Genomic DNA, 19,478 nt, shown 5'->3' with positions numbered 1-19,478 from the left:
GCTAGTGATGTCTCTACTGAAAGCTTGTAACTTATTAGTAGTTGTGATCACTGCCAGATGAATGTATAGATAATATTTAAGGAATAATGTAACTATTTTGAAAATTATGCACTTATGGTCTTGAAGTAAAAGTTAGTCACCAGGGACTCATATGGCTCAGTGGTGACCCAAGTATTATTCAGTTGCCTACCATTGTCCCATCCCAGAGCAGTCAATGGAAAACCATCAAAGACAAATGAAAACACTTGGAGGTAAAAATAATTGTTACAACAGAAGGAAATTGCCCTGTCTGTGAATAAAGACAAGACTCATTTTAGTATATAATAGGACAGAGAAAGACCCTGTGCATCCATACGTTGAGGAGATAACTTCTTGAGTATGGGTGTTTTTCTTGGAAGGCCAGCCAACTTGCTAACAGACTGAACTTTAGGGTGAGGGGGACCTACTTTATTAGATAGGAAAGGTAACTATTGGTATGTGTAGGCCCTACTTTAGGTTTTGTGATTTTGTTTTATATTGTAAACATTTGTTTCCAAAACTCTCTCTTCTTTCTGTGGAATCTCTATCATTTCATAAACAAATCTTCTTTCATTGCATTACAAACATTCACAAGTGCTCTGTGGTTTGAGCAGTTATTTAGAGTAAAACTGGTAAATTGGTGTACACTGTTCCTTTGGGAGCAGAGTTTCTGAGATTTTTGTGAGCAGCCAGTGTCTGAATATCACAGTGGAATGTTTCATGGAGACTAGGGGACTGGGGTACACCTCTTGTTAACCTGCAAGGAAAAGAAAGGGCTGGCATAGATCAGAGGACATTACTTGAGTGGCTAAGAGGCTGGTGATGTAAGGAGCTGCCACCAGCCAGACACAAACAAGGCTCCTTCTCCCTGGAGGTGTGGGTAACAAAATAACCTTGGGTACCCTGAGAGCCGTCAAACCTCCTGTATGTGTATTTAGGTAGAAAATACATTTAATAGCAGTATTGAACTTGGTGGAGGCACAGGGGGAACACTGAGAGGCATTCATCTCTGTTGCAATGGGAGAATCTCACCTCTCCCAGGCCCCTTTTCCACTGAGTTGCTTCTCTATGGGAAGCACTTTGGAGCAGCCTCTGAATACTCACTTAAGCACATGCAGAGTTTTGCTCACATGAGTAGTCCCACTGAAGCCGATGTAACACCAATCTATTAGCATTCTTAGAGGCTGTCAACCAACATGTCAAGGGTGACCCAGTGTATTTAGTGCACTTGGACTTTCAGAAATTCTTTGACAAGGACCCTCACCAAAGGGTGGAACAAATTAAGTACTCATGGCACAAAATGGAAGGTCCTCTCAGGGTTCAGTAACAACTTAAAAGATGTGAAACAAAGGGTAGGAACAAATGGTCAGTTTTCAGAATGGAGATAAGTAAATAGTGAGGTCCCACAAGGATCTGCACTGGCACCAGTGCTGTTCATCATATTCATGAACAATCTAGGAAAAGGGGTGAACAGTGAGGTAGGAAAGTTTGCAGATGATACAAAATTACTCAAGACAGTGAAGTCCAAAGCATACTGAGAAGAGTTACAAAGGGAGCACACAAAAGGGTAACTGGGCAACATAATGGCAGATAAAATTCAATGCTGATAAATGCAAAGTAATGTACATAGAAAAGCATAATCCCAACTATACATACAAAATGATGTGGTCTAAACTAGCTGTTACCAGTCTAAAAAGAGATATTGGAATCACTGTGAGTAGTTCACTGAAATCATCTCTTCCATGTGCAGTGACAAGCCCAAAAGCTAACAGAATGTTAGGAACCAATAGGAAAGAGGGAGAAAATAAGAAAGAAAATATTGTCATGCCACCATCTAAATCCTTGGGATACCAACACCTTGCATATTGTGTGTAGTTCTGGTCACTGTATCTCAAAAAAAATATATTAGAAGTGAAAAACGTACAAAGAGAAACACAAATTATTAGAGGTATGGAACAGTTTCCACATGAGGAGAGATTTAAAGGACTTTGACTCTTCATCTTAGAAAAAAGATGACTAAGGGTGATATGATAAAGGTAGTTAAAATCATGAATGGTGGGGAGTAATTGAATAAAGAAGTGTTATTTACCCCTTTATGTAACACACAGACCAGGTGTCACCCAACGAAATTAATAGGCAATTGTTTCAAAACAAACATATGGAAATACTTCTTCACACAACAAACAGTCCATCTGAGGAACTCGTTGGTACGGGATGTTGTGAAGGCCAAAAATATAACTGGTTTCAAAAAAGAATTAGAAGTACATTGAGGATAGTTCCATCAATGGCTCCTCGCCATGATGGTCAGAGAGACAACCCCACACTCTGGATGTCCCTAAAACTCTGATTGCCAACAGTTGGGACTGGAGGAGAGGGGATATATCTCTCCATAATTGTTCTGTACTGTCCATTCCCTCTGAAGCTTCTGGCACCAGCCACTGTTGGAAGTCAGGCTACTGGGCTATATTGATCCTTGGACTGACCCAGTATGACGAGTCATGTTCTTATGTTCCTAACTGTTTATGGAGTAAAGTTACAGACAAGCTAATTGTTTGAATGATCAGAGCCTTACTTTTGTTTAGCTGACTCATTTTTTTCAATTCACCATGTGCGCTTATGTGTTTTCTTTTTCCATCATACACTAAACTTTTTGGGGAAATAATTTTGAAATAGTTGTAAACTGTACACTAAGCACTAATATCTTCATAACAATTATTTTAAAGAATAACCTTAATATTCTATTTTTAGAAGCATTGTGTTTGGACAGAGCTACTGCAGCATGAGGTCATAATGTGCTTCTATAATACACAGTTTGACAGTTTACAGCAGATCAAGTTTATGTTGATTAAAATGTGCCATAAAGTAATGAGATCATTGAATAAAGTAACAGTCATGGCTACTATGTGTTCCTGTTCAACATATTAAATGTGATTAACTCAGTTTTTCTTTTGAATTATATCAAAGATCTGCTATGATACAGAAATATTAAAACTATAAAGGAAAGTAAAAGAACCTCATGTTGCTAAGTGTTTTGTGATAGTCTAATAAATAATGTGGGACTTCATAAAGCCATTTTTGTGTCAATCATATGAAAATCTAGCTCGTATAAATTAAAACCCAATTAGTGTTCATCAGTGTGGAATTTCTTGCTAAAGACTAGAAATATGGGTACTCAGCTTCAAGGTCATTAGACAAAGGTTTCTAACCATCAGAGGAGTGAAGTTCTGGAACAGACTTCCAAGGGGAGTAGTGGGGGCAAAAAACTGAACTTGTTTTAAGACTGAGCTTGATAATTTATGAAGGGCTGGTATGATGAGATTTAAGCTCTCATGGGATAAGAGGGAAGGTCTTCTCATGGGTTGGTAATAGATTAAAAGGTAGGAAACATAGGGTAGGAGTAAATGGTTAGATTTCAGAATTGAGCGAGGTAAATAATGATGTCCCCCAGGGGTCTGTACTGGGACCAGTCCTATTCAACATATTCATAAATGGTCTGGAAAATGGAGTAAACAGTGAGGTGGCAAAATTTACAGATGAGACAAAATTACTCAAGATAGTTAAGTCTCAAGTAGACTGCGAGGAGCTACGAAAGAACCTCACAAAACTGGGTGACTGGGCAACAAACTGGCAGAAAAAAATCAATGTTGACAAACGCAAAGTAATGCACATTGGAAAACACATACTACACGTAGAAAATTATGGGGTCTAAATTAGTTGTTACCAATCAAGAAAGAGATCTTAGAGTCATTGTTGATAGTTCTCTGAAAACATCCACTCAATGTGCAGCAGCAAAAAAGTGAACAGAACATTGGGAATCAGTAAGAAAGGGATAGCTATTAAGACACAAAATATCATATTGCCTCTATATAAATCCATGGTACTCTAACATCTTGAATATTGTGTGGAGATGTGGTTGCCCCATCTCAAAAAAGATATATTGGAACTGGAAAAAGATATATTGGAATTCAGATAAAGGCAACACAAATTATTAGGGGTATGGAATGGCTTCCATATGAAGAGCAATTAATAAGACTGGGACTTTTCATCTTGGAAAAAAGATTACTAAGGGGGGATATGATAGAGGTATATAAAATCATGACTGATGTGGAGAAAGTAAAGAAGGAAGTGTTATTTACTCCTTCTCATAACACAAGATCCAGGGGTCACCAAATAAATTAATAGGAAGCAAGTTTAAAACAAACAAAAGGAAATATTTCTTCACACAATGCACAGTCAACCTGTGGAACTCCTTGCCAGAGGATGTTGTGAAAGCCAAGACCATAACAGGTTCAAAAAAGAACTAGATAAACTCATGCAGGATAGGTTCACCAATGGCTGTTAGCCAGGATGGGCAGGGATGGTGTCCCTAGCCTCTGTTTGCCAGAAGGTGGGAATGGGGAATAGGGGATGGATCGCTTAATGATTACCTGTTCTGTTCATTCCCTCTAAGGTACCTAGTGTTGGCCACTGTCGCAAGACAGGATACTGGGCTAGATGGACCTTTGGTCTAACCCAGTACCGCCTTTCTTATATTCTTATGTTCTTCTATAGCCCATCCATGACTGCCATTAGCAAATATCTCCAACAGCTGGAGATGGGACACTAGAGGAAGAGAGGTCTGAGTTACTACAGAAAATTCTTTTCCAGGTGTCTGGCTGGTGGGTCTTGCACACGTGGACAGGGTCTCTATCAGCATCCTATTTAGGGCGAGGAAGGAATTTCCCCCAAGGTGAGATTGGCAAAGATTCTGAGGGTTTTTTGCTTTCCTCCATAGCATAGTGCACAAGTCACTTGCTGGTTTGAATCAGAGTAAATTGTGGATTGTTGTAACTTGCAGTCTTTAAATCAAGATTTGATGACTTCAGTAATTCAGCCAGAGGTTATGGGCCTACTATAGGAATGAATGGATGAGGTTCTGTAGTCCGCAACGTGTAGACGAGATCAGGGATCAGCAACCTTTGGCACGCCGCCCATCAGGGAAATCCGCTGGCAGGCCCGCACGGTTTGTTTACCTGCAGTGTCTGCAGGTTCAGCCGATTGCAGCTCCCACTGGCCATGGTTTGCCATTCCAGGCCAATGGGGGCTGCGGAAAGTGGTGGCCAGCACATCCCTTCGCCCACACCGCTTCCCGCAGCCCCCATTGGCCTGGAAAGGTGAACCACACTTAGTGAGAGCTGTGATCGGCCAAACCTGTGGACGCTGCAGGTGAAGAAATCGTCCCAGTCCTCCAGTAGATTTCCCTGACAGACCACATGCCAAAGGTTGCCAATCCCTGGACTAGATTATCATGATGGTTCTTTCTGGCCTTAAAGTCTATGAGGCATAGGTGCTGGAACTAGGGTTATTGGGGGTGCTGCCGCACCCCTTCATTTGAAGTAGTTTGCATCATATACAAGGTTTACAGTTTGGTTTAATGACTCTCAATATCCCCACTATAAAAATTGTTCCAGCACCCCTGGGGAGAGGGGTCAAGGGGATGCTACCACCATGTTTTTCCTATATTGTTAATGATAGAGGGAACCAAGCCAGTTCTCATCTAGAAGGGAGGGGAATCCTGCTATAAAGATGGCTGAGAACCACTGGAATACAGTAAAAAGAAAAGGAGTACTTGTGGCACCTTAGAGACTAACCAATTTATTTGAGCACAAGCTTTCATGAGCTACAGCTCACTACCTAATGTATGGTGGGAGAAAAGGACAGAGATGTACAGTTCAGTACAGAAAACCAGTTGATCAATAACAAGTTTATTCTCTTTTCTGAAGGCCTTATGCTAGAGCAGTTCAGCACACAGATCTAACTCTCTTTACTACAAGGAGAGTTTTTCATGCAGAGTGGCTGAGCTCTTAATGCTTGCATCACTCCCCTTAATGTCAGTAGGAGTCACATGCGTATAGGGTGAGGAATATAACCCCTTAAGTGTTTCAAAATTGAAATAGAGATAGTTCAAGAAATGCAGTATATTGTGTTATCTTTCCCACCTTTAATGTGCATTACTTATTTGTGTATTGCTAGTAGTTGGGCTTGGACATCAAGTGGAAAGAGAACTTCATAGAATGTGGAGCCACAGAAATAATTCAAACAGGCTAGATAAGTACTGAAGAGAAAATGAAGCACAGTTCAAGATAAAAAACAGACAGTTAATTATTTCGTTTTTAATATAGTTAAAAGTAATGTTTGAAAAATGGAGAAAGAAGAAAAGTAAATTGATAGCCTAGACGTTTTCTCTCACTGGACTCTCAAAATCAATTATTTTTAAATATCTGTAAAGTCAAATCTCATTAGACAAATTTCATCACCAGTTATATGGGCCCAAAATATACTCACTCTTAGACAATTCTCCCATTCCCAAATATTGAGGCCTTTCCCCCCTTCTGTTGAGAGGCGCAGAGGACAGCAAAGAAAATGCAAAGCTTGGAAGCCACACAGTGAAGAGGCTTGCTCCCACACCTTCCTGGAAGTCCAAGTGTTTTCCACACACAAGAGGAAGTTAATCACATCCCCCTTGATGGAACTGAGAGTTGATTGTCACGAGAGAGAGGATTGAACAAGGCTCTAACAGATTATTTTTTCCCATGTGGGCCTAATATTTATAGGAAATGGAAACATTTGTAGATAGCAGAGCTTCATATCTTGGAAGTACTTGCTTCTTTCACCTGTGTATGACATCAGAAATCATCACAACAATTATTTGTTAAAATTCAAATTTGGAGCTATATTCTGTGGCTAACATCTTTCTTCATGAGTGGCCCCTTTGAAATCAGTGGGCTAGATTGTGGCTTTGTCACATGTGCTGTGTATGAAATGTCACATAAGTACAAAACATACACAGAGAAGGAACTGTGCCTCTAAGGAACAATTGCCTTCCTACTTACTTCTTGCTTCAGAGGGCTTATAATAGAATTATAAAATCATAAGACAGGAAGGGACTTTGAGAGGTCATCTAGTCCAGGGTCCTGCACTCATGGCAGGACTAAGAATTATCTAGACCATCCCTGACAGGTGTTTGTCTAACCTGATCTTTAAAATTTCCAACGATGGCTATTCCACAACCTCCCTATTTATTCCAGTACTTAACCACCCTGACAGTTAGGCTGTTTTTCCTAATGTCCAACCTAAATTTCCCTTGCTGCAATTTAAGCCCTTTGCTTCTTTTCCTGTCCTCAGAGATTAAGGAGAACACTTTTTCTTCTTCCTCCTGTAACAACCTTTTATGTATTTGAAAACTGTTACTATATCCTCTCTCAGCCTTCTCTTCTTTAGACAAAACAAATCCAATCCAATTTTTTTTTTCAATCTTCCCTCATAGGTCATGTTTTCTAGACCTTTAATCATTCTGTTGCTCTTCTCTGGACTTTCTCCGATTTATCCACATCTTTCCTGAAATGTGGCACCCAGACCTGGACACAATACTCCAGCTGAAGTCTAATCAGCATGGAATAGAGCAGAATAATTACCTCTTGTATCTTGCTTAAAACACTCCTGCTAATAGATCTTAGTGTTACACTGTTGACTCATATTTTGCTTGTGATCCACTGTGACCCACAGATCCATTTCCACAGTACTCCTTCCTAGGCAGTCATTTCACATTTTGTATATGTGCAACTGATTTTTCCTTTCTAAGTGGAGCATTCTGCATTTTTCCTTATTGAATTTTATCCTATTTACTTCAGACCATTTTTCCAGTTTGTCCAGATCATTTCGAATTTTAATCCTACCCTCCAAAGCACTTGCCACCTGTGTATTGTCTGCAAACTTTATAAGTGTTCTAACTATGCCATTGTCTAAATCACTGATGAAGATATTGAACAGAACTGGACCCAGAACTGATCCTTGAGGGACCCCACTCTATATGCCCTTCAAACTTGACTGTGAACCACTGACAACTACTCTACTCTAACACCATCCTGGCCACTATGGATGTAGAAGCCCTCTACACCAACATTCCACACAAAGATGGACTACAAGCCGTCAAGAACACTATCCCCGATAATGTCACGGCTAACCTGGTGGCTGAACTTTGTGACTTTGTCCTTACCCATAACTGTTTTACATTCGGGGACAATGTATACCTTCAGATCAGCGGCACTGCTATGGGTACCCGCATGGCCCCACAGTATGCCAACATTTTTATGGCTGATTTAGAACAACGCTTCCTCAGCACTCGTCCCCTAACGCCCCTACTCTACTTGTGCTATATTGATGACATCTTCATCATCTGGACCCATGGAAAAGAAGCCCTTGAGGAATTCCACCATGATTTCAACAATTTCCATCCCACCATCAACCTCAGCCTGGACCAGTCCACACAAGAGATCTACTTCCTGGACACTACAGTGCTAATAAACAATGGTCACATAAACAACACCCTATACCGGAAACCTACTGACCGCTATTCCTACCTGCATGCCTCCAGCTTTCACCCTGACCACACCACACGATCCATCGTCTACAGCCAAGCTCTGCGATACAACCGCATTTGCTCCAACCCCTCAGACAGAGACAAACACCTACAAGATCTCTGTCAAGCTTTCTTACAACTACAATACCCACCTGCAGAAGTAAAGAAACAGATTGATAGAGCCAGAAGAGTTCCCAGAAGTTACCTACTACAGGACAGGCCTAACAAAGAAAATAACAGAACGCCACTAGCCGTCACCTTCAGCCCCCAACTAAAACCCCTCCAACGCATTATTAAGGATCTACAACCTATCCTAAAGGATGACCCAACACTCTCACAAATCTTGGGAGACAGGCTAGTCCTTGCCTACAGACAGCCCCACAACCTGAAGTAAATACTCACCAACAACCATATACCACACAACAGAACCACTAACCCAGGAACCTATCCTTGCAACAAATCCCGTTGCCAACTGTGCCCACATATCTATTCAGGGGACACCATCACAGGGCCTAATAACATCAGCCACACTATCAGAGGCTCGTTCACCTGCACATCCACCAATGTGATATATGCCATCATGTGCCAGCAATGCCCCTCTGCCATTTACATTGGTCAAACTGGACAGTCTCTACGTAAAAGAATAAATGGACACAAATCAGATGTCAAGAATTATAACATTCATAAACCAGTCGGAGAACACTTCAATCTCTCTGGTCACGCAATCACAGACATGAAGGTCGCTATCTTAAAACAAAAAAACTTCAAATCCAGACTCCAGCGAGAAACTGCTGAATTGGAATTCATTTGCAAATTGGATACTATTAATTTAGGCTTAAATAGAGACTGGGAGTGGCTAAGTCATTATGCAAGGTAGCCTATTTCCCCTTGTTTTTTCCTACCCCCCCCCAGATGTTCTGGTTTAACTTGGATTTAAACTTGGAGAGTGGTCAGTTTGGATGAGCTATTACCAGCAGGAGAGTGAGTTTGTGTGGGGGGGTGGAGGGTGAGAAAACCTGGATTTGTGCTGGAAATGGCCCAACTTGATGATCACTTTAGATAAGCTATTACCAGCAGGACAGTGGGGTGGGAGGAGGTATTGTTTCATATTCTCTGCTGCAGTTTCCACGGTATGCATCCGATGAAGTGAGCTGTAGCTCACGAAAGCTCATGCTCAAATAAATTGGTTAGTCTCTAAGGTGCCACAAGTACTCCTTTTCTTTCTGAGGGAAATGTTTTCCAAACATTTACGCACACATTTTATAGTAGCTCCATCTAGTTTGTATTTCCCTAGTTTGTTCATAAGAAGGTCATGCAAGACATTATCAAAAGCCTTACTAAAGTCAAGATGTGCCACATCTACTGCTCCCCCCATCCACATGGCTTGTTACCCTCTCAAATAAAGCTATTAGGTTGGTCTGACATGATTAGATCTTGATAAATCCCTGATGACTATTGCTTATCACTTTATTATCTTTTTCATGTTTGCAAATTGATTTCTTAATTATTTGCTCCATTATCTTTCCAGGTACTGAAGTTAAACTGACTGCTCTCCAATTCCCTGAGTCATCTTTACTGGAATCTCTCCTGTCTTCCATGACTTTTCAAAGATAATCGCTAGTGGCTCAGATATCTCCTCCATCAGCTCCATACATATTCTAGGATATATTTCATCAGGTCCTGGTGACTTGAAGACATCTAGCTTGTCTAAGTAATTTTTAACTTGTTCTTTCCCTATTTTAATAAGAAAATAATATTAGGGTGATAATTGTCTCTTGGTTTATTTTAGCAGCAAATTGCAACATCACTTATGCTTATTGGTATATTTATTGGGGATCAAGCTAAAGTTTTGCCCATTCCCTGTCCATTTGCAGCCCCCATGCTTTGGACACAGAATGAGCAATAGTCTTTGTGTGCCTGTGCCCAGGGACCATAATGGGTCTTACTTCCCTTTCAATCCTTGCATGTCCAATCATTTCAGGTCAGAATCTAGTCCAGTGGGACTAATGATGGAGCAAGGGAAAGTAAGGGTTACAAAATCTGTCCAAAATGTAATAATCATGGAAATAAGGAATGCTAAAACTCTCCATTGCTTGCAGGGTGGTTGTAGCTGTATTGGTCTCAGGATCTGAGAGAGACAAAGGCCTTGTCTACATTACCGGGGTAAGTCAACCTAAGTTACGATACTCCAGCTATGTGAATAACATAGCTGGAGTTGATGTAGCCTAGGTCAACTTATTTCTGTGTCTATAGCTCGCTTTATTGTTGGGAGATGCTCTCCCACCGACTTGCCTTACTCCTCTTATTCTGGTGGACTACCGGAGTCAAGCAGAGAGCACTCTTCAGTTGATTTAGTGGGTCTTCACTAGACCTGCTAAATTGACCCCCGCTGTATCGATCACAGAAGTGTTGATCCCCAGTAAATGTAGACATGGACAAAATGGGTGATTGGACCAACTTCTGCTGGTGAAAGAGACAAGCTTTTGAGTGTTACAGAGATCTTCCTCAGTTCTAGAGAAGGTACCTAGAGTGTCAGAGCCAAATACAAGATGGGACAGATTGTTAAGCATAAGAGGTTAATATTATTTTTTACTGTTAAAAGAAACCACTTAAAATGAACTGGGCAATTATAACCTCTGCAGTCATAGGACAAAGGCGGATTAGTAGCTTACAAATGGTTTTATTTAGCTAGAAAACCAGTGTCTCTGTTAAAACCATGTTTTTTAGTGTGAGCTGTGAATTTAAATTGCCAAGCTAATCTCTTGAAGTTTTTCTGCAGGTTTACTTTGAGGACAAGAACAGATAGATGAGACATGGAGCGACTGCTTTATGAAAAGTGCTTCCGCACTGGTGATAGGGTATTTCTGTCTTTTTTCATTTTTTGTGTGAGTTCATTTGGGACCATAGTGATTGTGTGGTTTCACTCTTACAGCTGTTCCTGGGGCATTCAGTGCACTGGAGGACGTATGCCAACTGTTGTAATAGGCATGTATAGGGTCCATAGATTCAAAGATTTTGTATCTGTTGTTGTGGCGAGCTCTGGTGCTGCTTTGAGTTGGTATGTCCTGGTCTGTGGCGATCTTGCTTCTGATGATAATATTGGAGAGATTAGGGGGCTGCTGGAAGGCCAGAAGAGGGGGTTCAGAAAGATTTCTTTCACAATATGGTCCCCCATCAAGTATTGGTTGTAACTGTTTGATGGTACCCCATATGGGTTCAAGTGTGTGGTTGTATGTGACAACTAGTGGTGTGTAAACTGTGGCTTTTGTGGGGGTTTTTTGTTTTCTATATTGAAGCAGGTTTTCAAAAGTGTTTGGATAGCCCATTCCATGATGCAAACTGCTTTTCTGATAGAATGTCACTGTTTGGTGAAAGTGGTTTTTTTCAAGTGTATTATGGTGTGTATAACAGATTTTCTCCTCTAAGCATATTCTTTTGTATCTCAGTGTCTGGGGTAGTTACTGGATCTATGAATGTAAGTGTGGTGATCTGTATGTTTTTGTATATAGCTATCCATAGGTTTCCATTGTTGAAGATGATTGTGGTGTCCAGGAATTTGATGCTGTTGTATGCATGTTCTAGAGAGAGTTTGACGGATGAGTGGTGGTTGTTGAAGTGCAACTGTAATCAAACAGTTACAATGCATGCTTGATTTGGGCCACATCCTGAAAAAAAATCTTTTCTTAACCCCCCTCTTCTGGCCTTCAAACAACCCCCAACCTCTTCAAGCTCATTATTAGAAGCAAGCTCCCCACAGCCGAAGATACACCAACTCAAAGCAGTACCTGACCCTGCCAGAACAAAAAATTCAAAACCTGCAGACATATCTCCACTGCTATGATGATAAATTCCCTCTACAACACATCATTCAAGACACATGGGACATATACATGCCTATCAGAATATGTGGTGTAACTCATCCAGTGCACAAAATGCCTCAGCAACAACTAGGTAGGTGAAACTAAAGAAATCACTATGCTTTTGAATGAATGCACATACAAAAAATTATTAAAACACTCTATTACCCATGGGCAGACACTTTTCACAAAACAATCACTCCTTATCTCATTTATCAGTCCTTGGCCTCAAAGAACACTTGTACCAAACCTTCAGAGTCAAGCTTGGGAACTTAAATTAATAACTGTACTAGACACAAAAATCATTTTCTCAAGAGAGACACTGGTTTTATGTCTCATTAAAATAATTTGTAACCAACTAATCCTCCTTAGTCATGTGACTGCAGCGATATTAATTGCCTACTTCATTTTAAGAGGCTTCTTGCTATATGTGTTAACCCCTTATGCTTAACAATCTGTCCCATCTTGTGTTTATCTGTGGAATTCTGGTTACCTTTTCCATAACTGAAGAAGAGCTCTGTGACACTAGAAAGCTTGTCTCTTCCATCAGACAAAGTTGTTTCAATAAAAGATATTACCTTACCATCTTATGTCTCTCGCAACTCTCCATTGTTTGGTTCCTTTAGCCAAACAAGGTTGTGTGAAAATGCCTGCTGTTCAGAAATAGCAAGTTGAGAACTATTAAAAATGTGCAGCAAGCAAACGATTAATTGAAGATAGTTATTTTGTTTAGGAATCCATTGCTGTTCTGTCCTTGATAGCAAGAAAGCTATTTCAGTTTATCTCTAGCTGTAGGGGAGATGACTTTACAAGGTGACATGGGCACAAAGGAGGGCAGAATTATCTTGAGGGCTAAATTCCAAATGAATTCCTCAATCCTTATCAGTATTGTTCTTGATTTTGACTTACAAAATCCCAAATAGCTTGGTATCTCCCTGCTTGGGAGATTGACTTTCTGCCTGGAACTGAATTTAAAACTCATTCAGTTTAAAAGACATGGAGGCTGGAACTGCACAGTCTGTATTGGGTCCTCAACTTTGGAATTCACTCTCCTTGGGTTGAATTAGCCTGAATCAGTTGACATTTAGAGCATACTGCAAAGACCACCTCTTTTCATAGCCTTCTGGGAACGGGGACATGTAGTGACAGTTATTGAAGTTTAGTAGAGTGGTTGGAGGTGACAACTGGTGCTATCAGCAGTGGGGGGCATCAGTGATAACATCTTTTGAGTCATATGGGGGAAAGTTAGGCTAGTGGATTATAACTTTAGATTTCTAATTTTTATTAGTGGTTGGAATCATTAAGAACCCAGGACAGGTATTACTTTGTTTCATATTTTAGTTGCCCAAGTCAAAATTAAGAAATAAAGGGAAAAATTATGGTTTTAGAGCCATAAATGCACTGACCAGTCAAAAGGTAAGGAATAGTAGCACCTCAGCAGCAACATCTTTAAAAAAAAAAGATTCAGTGTGTATTCCTCTATCTAGAGATCTACCCAGGTACCATGTGGTCCTCATCATTATATTATCTGGGCACCTGCAGTTTTTAGCAGGTGTCCAGAAGGGGCAGGGTTTTGTTCATGGTGTGAAATCACCAGGTCCTGTACTTTGGAAGTTGAGCTGCACATCCAGTAGTGCTGAGTTTCCTTTGTATTCAGGAAGCATTATATATAGTATAGTAAGGTGGCCCTGAAGAGAGTGCTGGGGCAGAAAGGGATCCCCTGGCCCCCCTTACGTTTTTGTTTTGTTTTTTAGGTGGGAGGTTACTTGGGCTTTCTGTGGTAAGTTAGAATTCTTTGGGCCAAGTTATGTCTGTGCATAGTAAATCAAATGGAGTTACGCCAGATATATAGATGATTTGTACTTTCCACAGTAGTTTTGCCAGACCAGAATCCAGTCCTGCAAACTTCTGAGAGCTTTTGTTCATAGATTCATAGATTTTTATGGCCAAATGGGACCATTAAATCATCTAGTCTGACCTCCTGTATATCACAAGTCTTTAAATTTCACCCAATTACCCCAATCCTGAGCCCAATAACTCATATCTGAGTAAAACCTATCTTCCAGAAAAGCACCCAGGCTTGATTCGAAGATATCAAAAGATGAAAAATCCACCACTTACATAGCTGATTCCCCCTTCCCCTCCTCCCGTGGTTAATCACCATTTAAAAAAATGTGTCTTATTCTAATTTGTACTTGTCTGGCTTCAGCTTCCAGTCATTGATTCTTATTATGTCTTTAACCACTAGATTAAACAGCCCTTAAAGTCTAGAAGAGTTGAGGGTACTCAACACTTGCAGAAAGCATTCAACAATTTGTAGGATCAGACTCTTAATTATTTACTTAAACTTAGCTACATCTGGCAAATCTTTTATATAAATAATACTCTATGTTGTGCTTTACCAATATCTCCTAAGCATTGATCATTTCTTTGTTTCCTTCTAATACCACTAGGTAATTGTTAGTGGGTAATACCTCATGATGATACATATCTATCAGGTAGCAGGAGTGGAGCAATGAGTAAGCTCAAGGCAGATGGAATTTCATTAGTGATAGGAATACCATAGCAGTGGATTTTATATTTATTCAGGGCCTGATCCAAAGCCCAATGAGAGTCACTCTAATTAATTCAATATGCTTTGGATCAGGTCCTTAATCAATACTAAACTTTTACTATAAAGTAGCTTTTACCCTTTCGTATTAGTGAAAACAAATTGTCATTTTATGGCCTTTAAATCAGTCTTTATTCTCATTAGTTAATACTGCACACTGCAATGTCAGCATCAGACTAGAAAGCTAGAAAAAAAAAGTGGTGATTGGTAGGGGACAAAGCATTTCTTCATTTAACTTCAGCAGATTAGAAAGCAGATGCAGTTCCCAGGACATATTTTATATGAGACTCAAATGCAGCACCATAACACACTCAACTGAAAACTTGTCAGAACTTTCATTATAAACCTATTTTTGAAGGGTATATATCTTGCTTAGTAATTGATCAGGCCATGAGTATTTTTTTCTCTTTTCCTCTCTCTCAGGCTCTCTCTCTCTCCAGCATACTTCTTTTAACAGAATCTCATGAAAATCAGATTCCTATTCCAAATCAAATTGGTTGAAATACTCTAATTTAACAAATACACTTATGTCCAAAAAAGTCTACCAGTTCAAAGATGGTAAATTTACAACATTAAAGACATAACAGCAAACCATCCTGATGCAATGGAAAGGTGGGAAGAATAGTAAGAGGCCACTAAGTCTCCATCAGGAGCTCTTTAAAAACCTGAAAATTAAAAGGGAATCCTACACAAAGGGGAAACATGGAAATCTTGCTAAGGATGAGTACAAAAGAATAGCAGAAGCATTCAGGAACTCAACATCAAAAAAGCTTAGGCATAAATTGAGTTACAACCACCAAGGGACATAAATGGCAGTAAGAAGAAGTTCTATAAAAACATTAGAAGCAAAAGAAAGCTGAAGGAAAGTGTCAGGGAATAATGGCTCCTGGAGGACAGGTGAGGTCTCAGAGGACTGGAGAAGGGTAAATATAGTATCTTATTTACAAAAAATGGAAAAAGGAGGACCTGACGAATTATGGACCAGTGTAAATTTGATACCTGGAAAGATATTGGAACAAATTATTAAACAATCAATCTGTAAACACATAGAGGATAATAGGGTTATAAATAATAGCCAGTATGGATTTGTCAAGAACAACTCATGCCAAACAAAACTAATTTCCCTCTTTGACATGATTAGGCCTAGTGGATGGGGGAAAGCTTAGATGTGACATTTCTTGATTTTAGTAAGACTTTTGACACAGTCCCACATGACATTCTCATAAGCAAACTAGAAAAATGTGGTCTAGATGAAATCACTGTTAGGTTAGTGCAAATCTAGTTGAAAGACCATATTCTAACAGTAGTTCTCAAAGGTTCACTGTCAACCTGGGAGGATGTATCTATTGGGGTCCTGCAGGGGTTTCTCCTGGGTCCAGTACTATTCAACATTTTCATTAATGACTTGGATAATGGAGTGGAGACTATGCTTATAAATATTGCAGATAACACCAATCTGGGAGGAGTTGCTAGCACATCATGATAATTCAAATTGACCTTGACCAATTGGGGAATTGGACTGAAATCAACAAGATATAATTCAATGAAGGCATGTGAAATGTACTTCACTTAGCAATGAAAATTCATATGCACATGGAGAATAGCTGGCTAAGCAGTAATACTGCTGAAAAGGATCTGGGAGTTATAGGGGATTACAAATTTAATATGAATCAACAATATAATGCAGTTGCAAAAAAGGCCAATATTCTGGAGTGTATCAAGAGGAGTGTCTAAAGTAAGGCATGGGAGGTAACTGTTCTGCTCTACTCTGCACTGGCAAGGCCTCAGCTGGAGTACTGAATCCAATTTTTGGTGCCACACTTTAGGAAAGCTGTGGACAAATTGGAGAGAGTCCAGAGGAGAGCAACAAAAAGGATAAAAGGTTTAGAAAACCTGACCTATAAGGAAAGATTTAAAAAAAAAACAACACAACATTGAGCATGTTTAGTCTTAAGAAAAGAAGACTGAGGAGGGACCTGATAGCAGTCTTCAAATATGTTAAGGGTTGTTATAAAGAGGATGGTGATCAACTGCTCTCTATGTCCACTGAATGTAGGACAACACATGATCAATTTAATTGCAACAAGGGAGATTTAGAATAGATATAAGGAAAAAACTTTATAACTATCAGAATACTTAAGCCCTGGAATAGGCTTCACAGGGAGGGTGTGGAATACTCAACACTGGAGATTTTTTCCATGCACTAAAACATACACTTAAAAGTTTTAAGACTTTGGTGAAACACTGAAGAATACATATATATATATATATATATATATACAATATACAGTGGTAGGGGGAAAAAAAGAGTGTTGAGAGCATGGTGATAGCAAGCAAAAAGGGTACCAGGTGAAAGACTTCCACAGCAGCAGGGCAGAAAAATTGGGAGACCTCTAGTGACCTTAAATACTGGGAAAGTTCTGAATTATCAAATGTTATCTATAGGCATTACAACTTTGACCAAGAACATTTTGATATCCATTAGATAACTGAACCTGCTAATACAGTGGTTCTCAAACTAGGGCTGCCGCTTGTTCAGGGAAAGCCCCTGGCAGGCCAGGCCGGTTTGTTTACCTGCCGTGTCCACAGGTTCAGCTTATCACGGCTCCCACAGGCCACGATTCGCTGCTCCAGGCCAATGGGGGCTGCAGGAAGGGCGGCCAGCACATCCCTCGGCTCGTGCTGCTTCCCATAGCCCACATTGGCCTGGAGCGGCGAACCGCAGCCAGTGGGAGCCGCGATCGGCCAAACCTGTGGAAACAGCAGGTAAACAAACTGGCCCAGTGCGCCTGGGGCTTTCCCTGAATAAGTGACGGCCCTAGTTTAAGAACCACTGTGCTAACGCATTTTGAGACACAGACAAAACATTCCAGGAAATCAAAATGATTCAGTAGCAATGGAGCAATTATAAGATGAAAATCCACAACATTTACTGCCAACCATTGCTTTTCATTCTCAAAACTTCTTAGGTATGAAATCTGACACATCTGTTTATAATACATTTTTATTCAAAATCTACAATTACTTCACTGAAATATATGATGTTTAATGATGCTAAGGTTCTAGGATTGGCTAAGTGTTGGCTAAGTCAAATAATGAGAGGGATCCCTTAACAAGGGGTGGGGAGAACAGGGATTTAAAAAGCCAACTCCTACACAACTAAAAAAGCTAGTGAACAGAAGCAGCAACCAGGGGAGCTTTGTGAGGGAATTAGAGAGAGAGAGTGAGAGTGTGAGCCAGAAACCTAACATTCTCTAAACGTAGCCAATGAACACCCTCTCCTCACATCCCAAATAAGCAACAAAAACAAACACACACCAAAAAAATGAAAAAAACAAACAAATAAACAAAGCTGCAAGAGTAAACATAATGCAGGGAGAAGTCCAGAAGGAGTGGGGGGTTATCCAGTTTATTGCACTGAGTGCAACATGTATGATTACCTGCCTTGTGGACAGGTAGTGTATGTGTTCACTTGCTGCAAGCAGCTCTTGGCCTTCAAAGACCAAGTATAGGCTCTTGAGACCAGAGTGGATGAACTGCAGGAGCTAAGGAAGACAGAGAGCTCCATTAATGAGACGCTCCAGGACATAGCAGAGTAGTCCCACCCTCAGTCTGACAGCCTCTGTGCTATTGAGGAGGATGAAAGATTTGGGAGAACATCAAACTGGAATGGACGGAAATGATCCTCCTTCCAGATCATGTCATGGTATCCTCTCCACTACAGATACCCTGACAAGGGAGTGAACCAAGTTATTAGGAAGAGACAAGTAATAGTAATGGGGGATTCAATTATTAGATAGTTGGGTTTGTGATGACCAGGAGAACTGTATGGTAAATTGTCTGCCAGGTGTAAAAGCTGTATATCTCTTGGGAGCTACACAGACTTATGTGCGCACTTGGGAGGAGCCAGTGGTCACAGTGCATGTAGGTATCAATAACATAAGTAAAGGTAAGAGAGAGGTTCTGGAGGCCAAATATAGGCCAAATATAGGCTAATAAAGTCTAGGACCTCCATGGTAACATTATTTGAAATGTTTCCAGTTCCACAGGCAGGGCCAGATGGAAAGGCAGAATTGCAGGGTCTTAATGTGTGGATGAATCGATGGTGTAGGGATAAGGGTTTTAGGTTTATTAGGAACTGGGGAATTTTGGGGGGCAAGGAGGAGCCTATATAGGAAGAATGGGCTTGACCTAAATCAAAATAGTATCAGGCTGCTAGCATGTAAAATTAAAAAGACTGAAGAGGAGTTTTTAAATGAAGGGCTGGGGAAAAGGTGACGTGTGTAGGAGCACATGTTTCAGAGAAATCACTTGGGGAGGATGTTTTAATCATGGTTCTCTATATCCTAATACAGAGGAGAGAATAGAAGATGATAAAGTAGAGGTAGGAACTGAAGAGAAACAGTCAAATGAAAAAAAAACAGTCCCATTAAATAACATCACATGAAGGTGGACAACTATATATTAACAAATATTATAAGTGCTGGGTAATGTCAGAGGCTAAGCGACCAAGGGGAGCTAGCAAATAGGGGAGTTGGAGAGATAGCGAAGGAGATCCCCCTGCTGAATGAACAAGGTGTGAGTACTAACCTTG

This window comes from Lepidochelys kempii, chromosome 1 (assembly GCF_965140285.1).
Source record: "Lepidochelys kempii isolate rLepKem1 chromosome 1, rLepKem1.hap1, whole genome shotgun sequence".
Taxonomy (NCBI): Eukaryota; Metazoa; Chordata; order Testudines; family Cheloniidae; genus Lepidochelys; species Lepidochelys kempii.
This window is presented reverse-complemented; position numbering follows the sequence as displayed.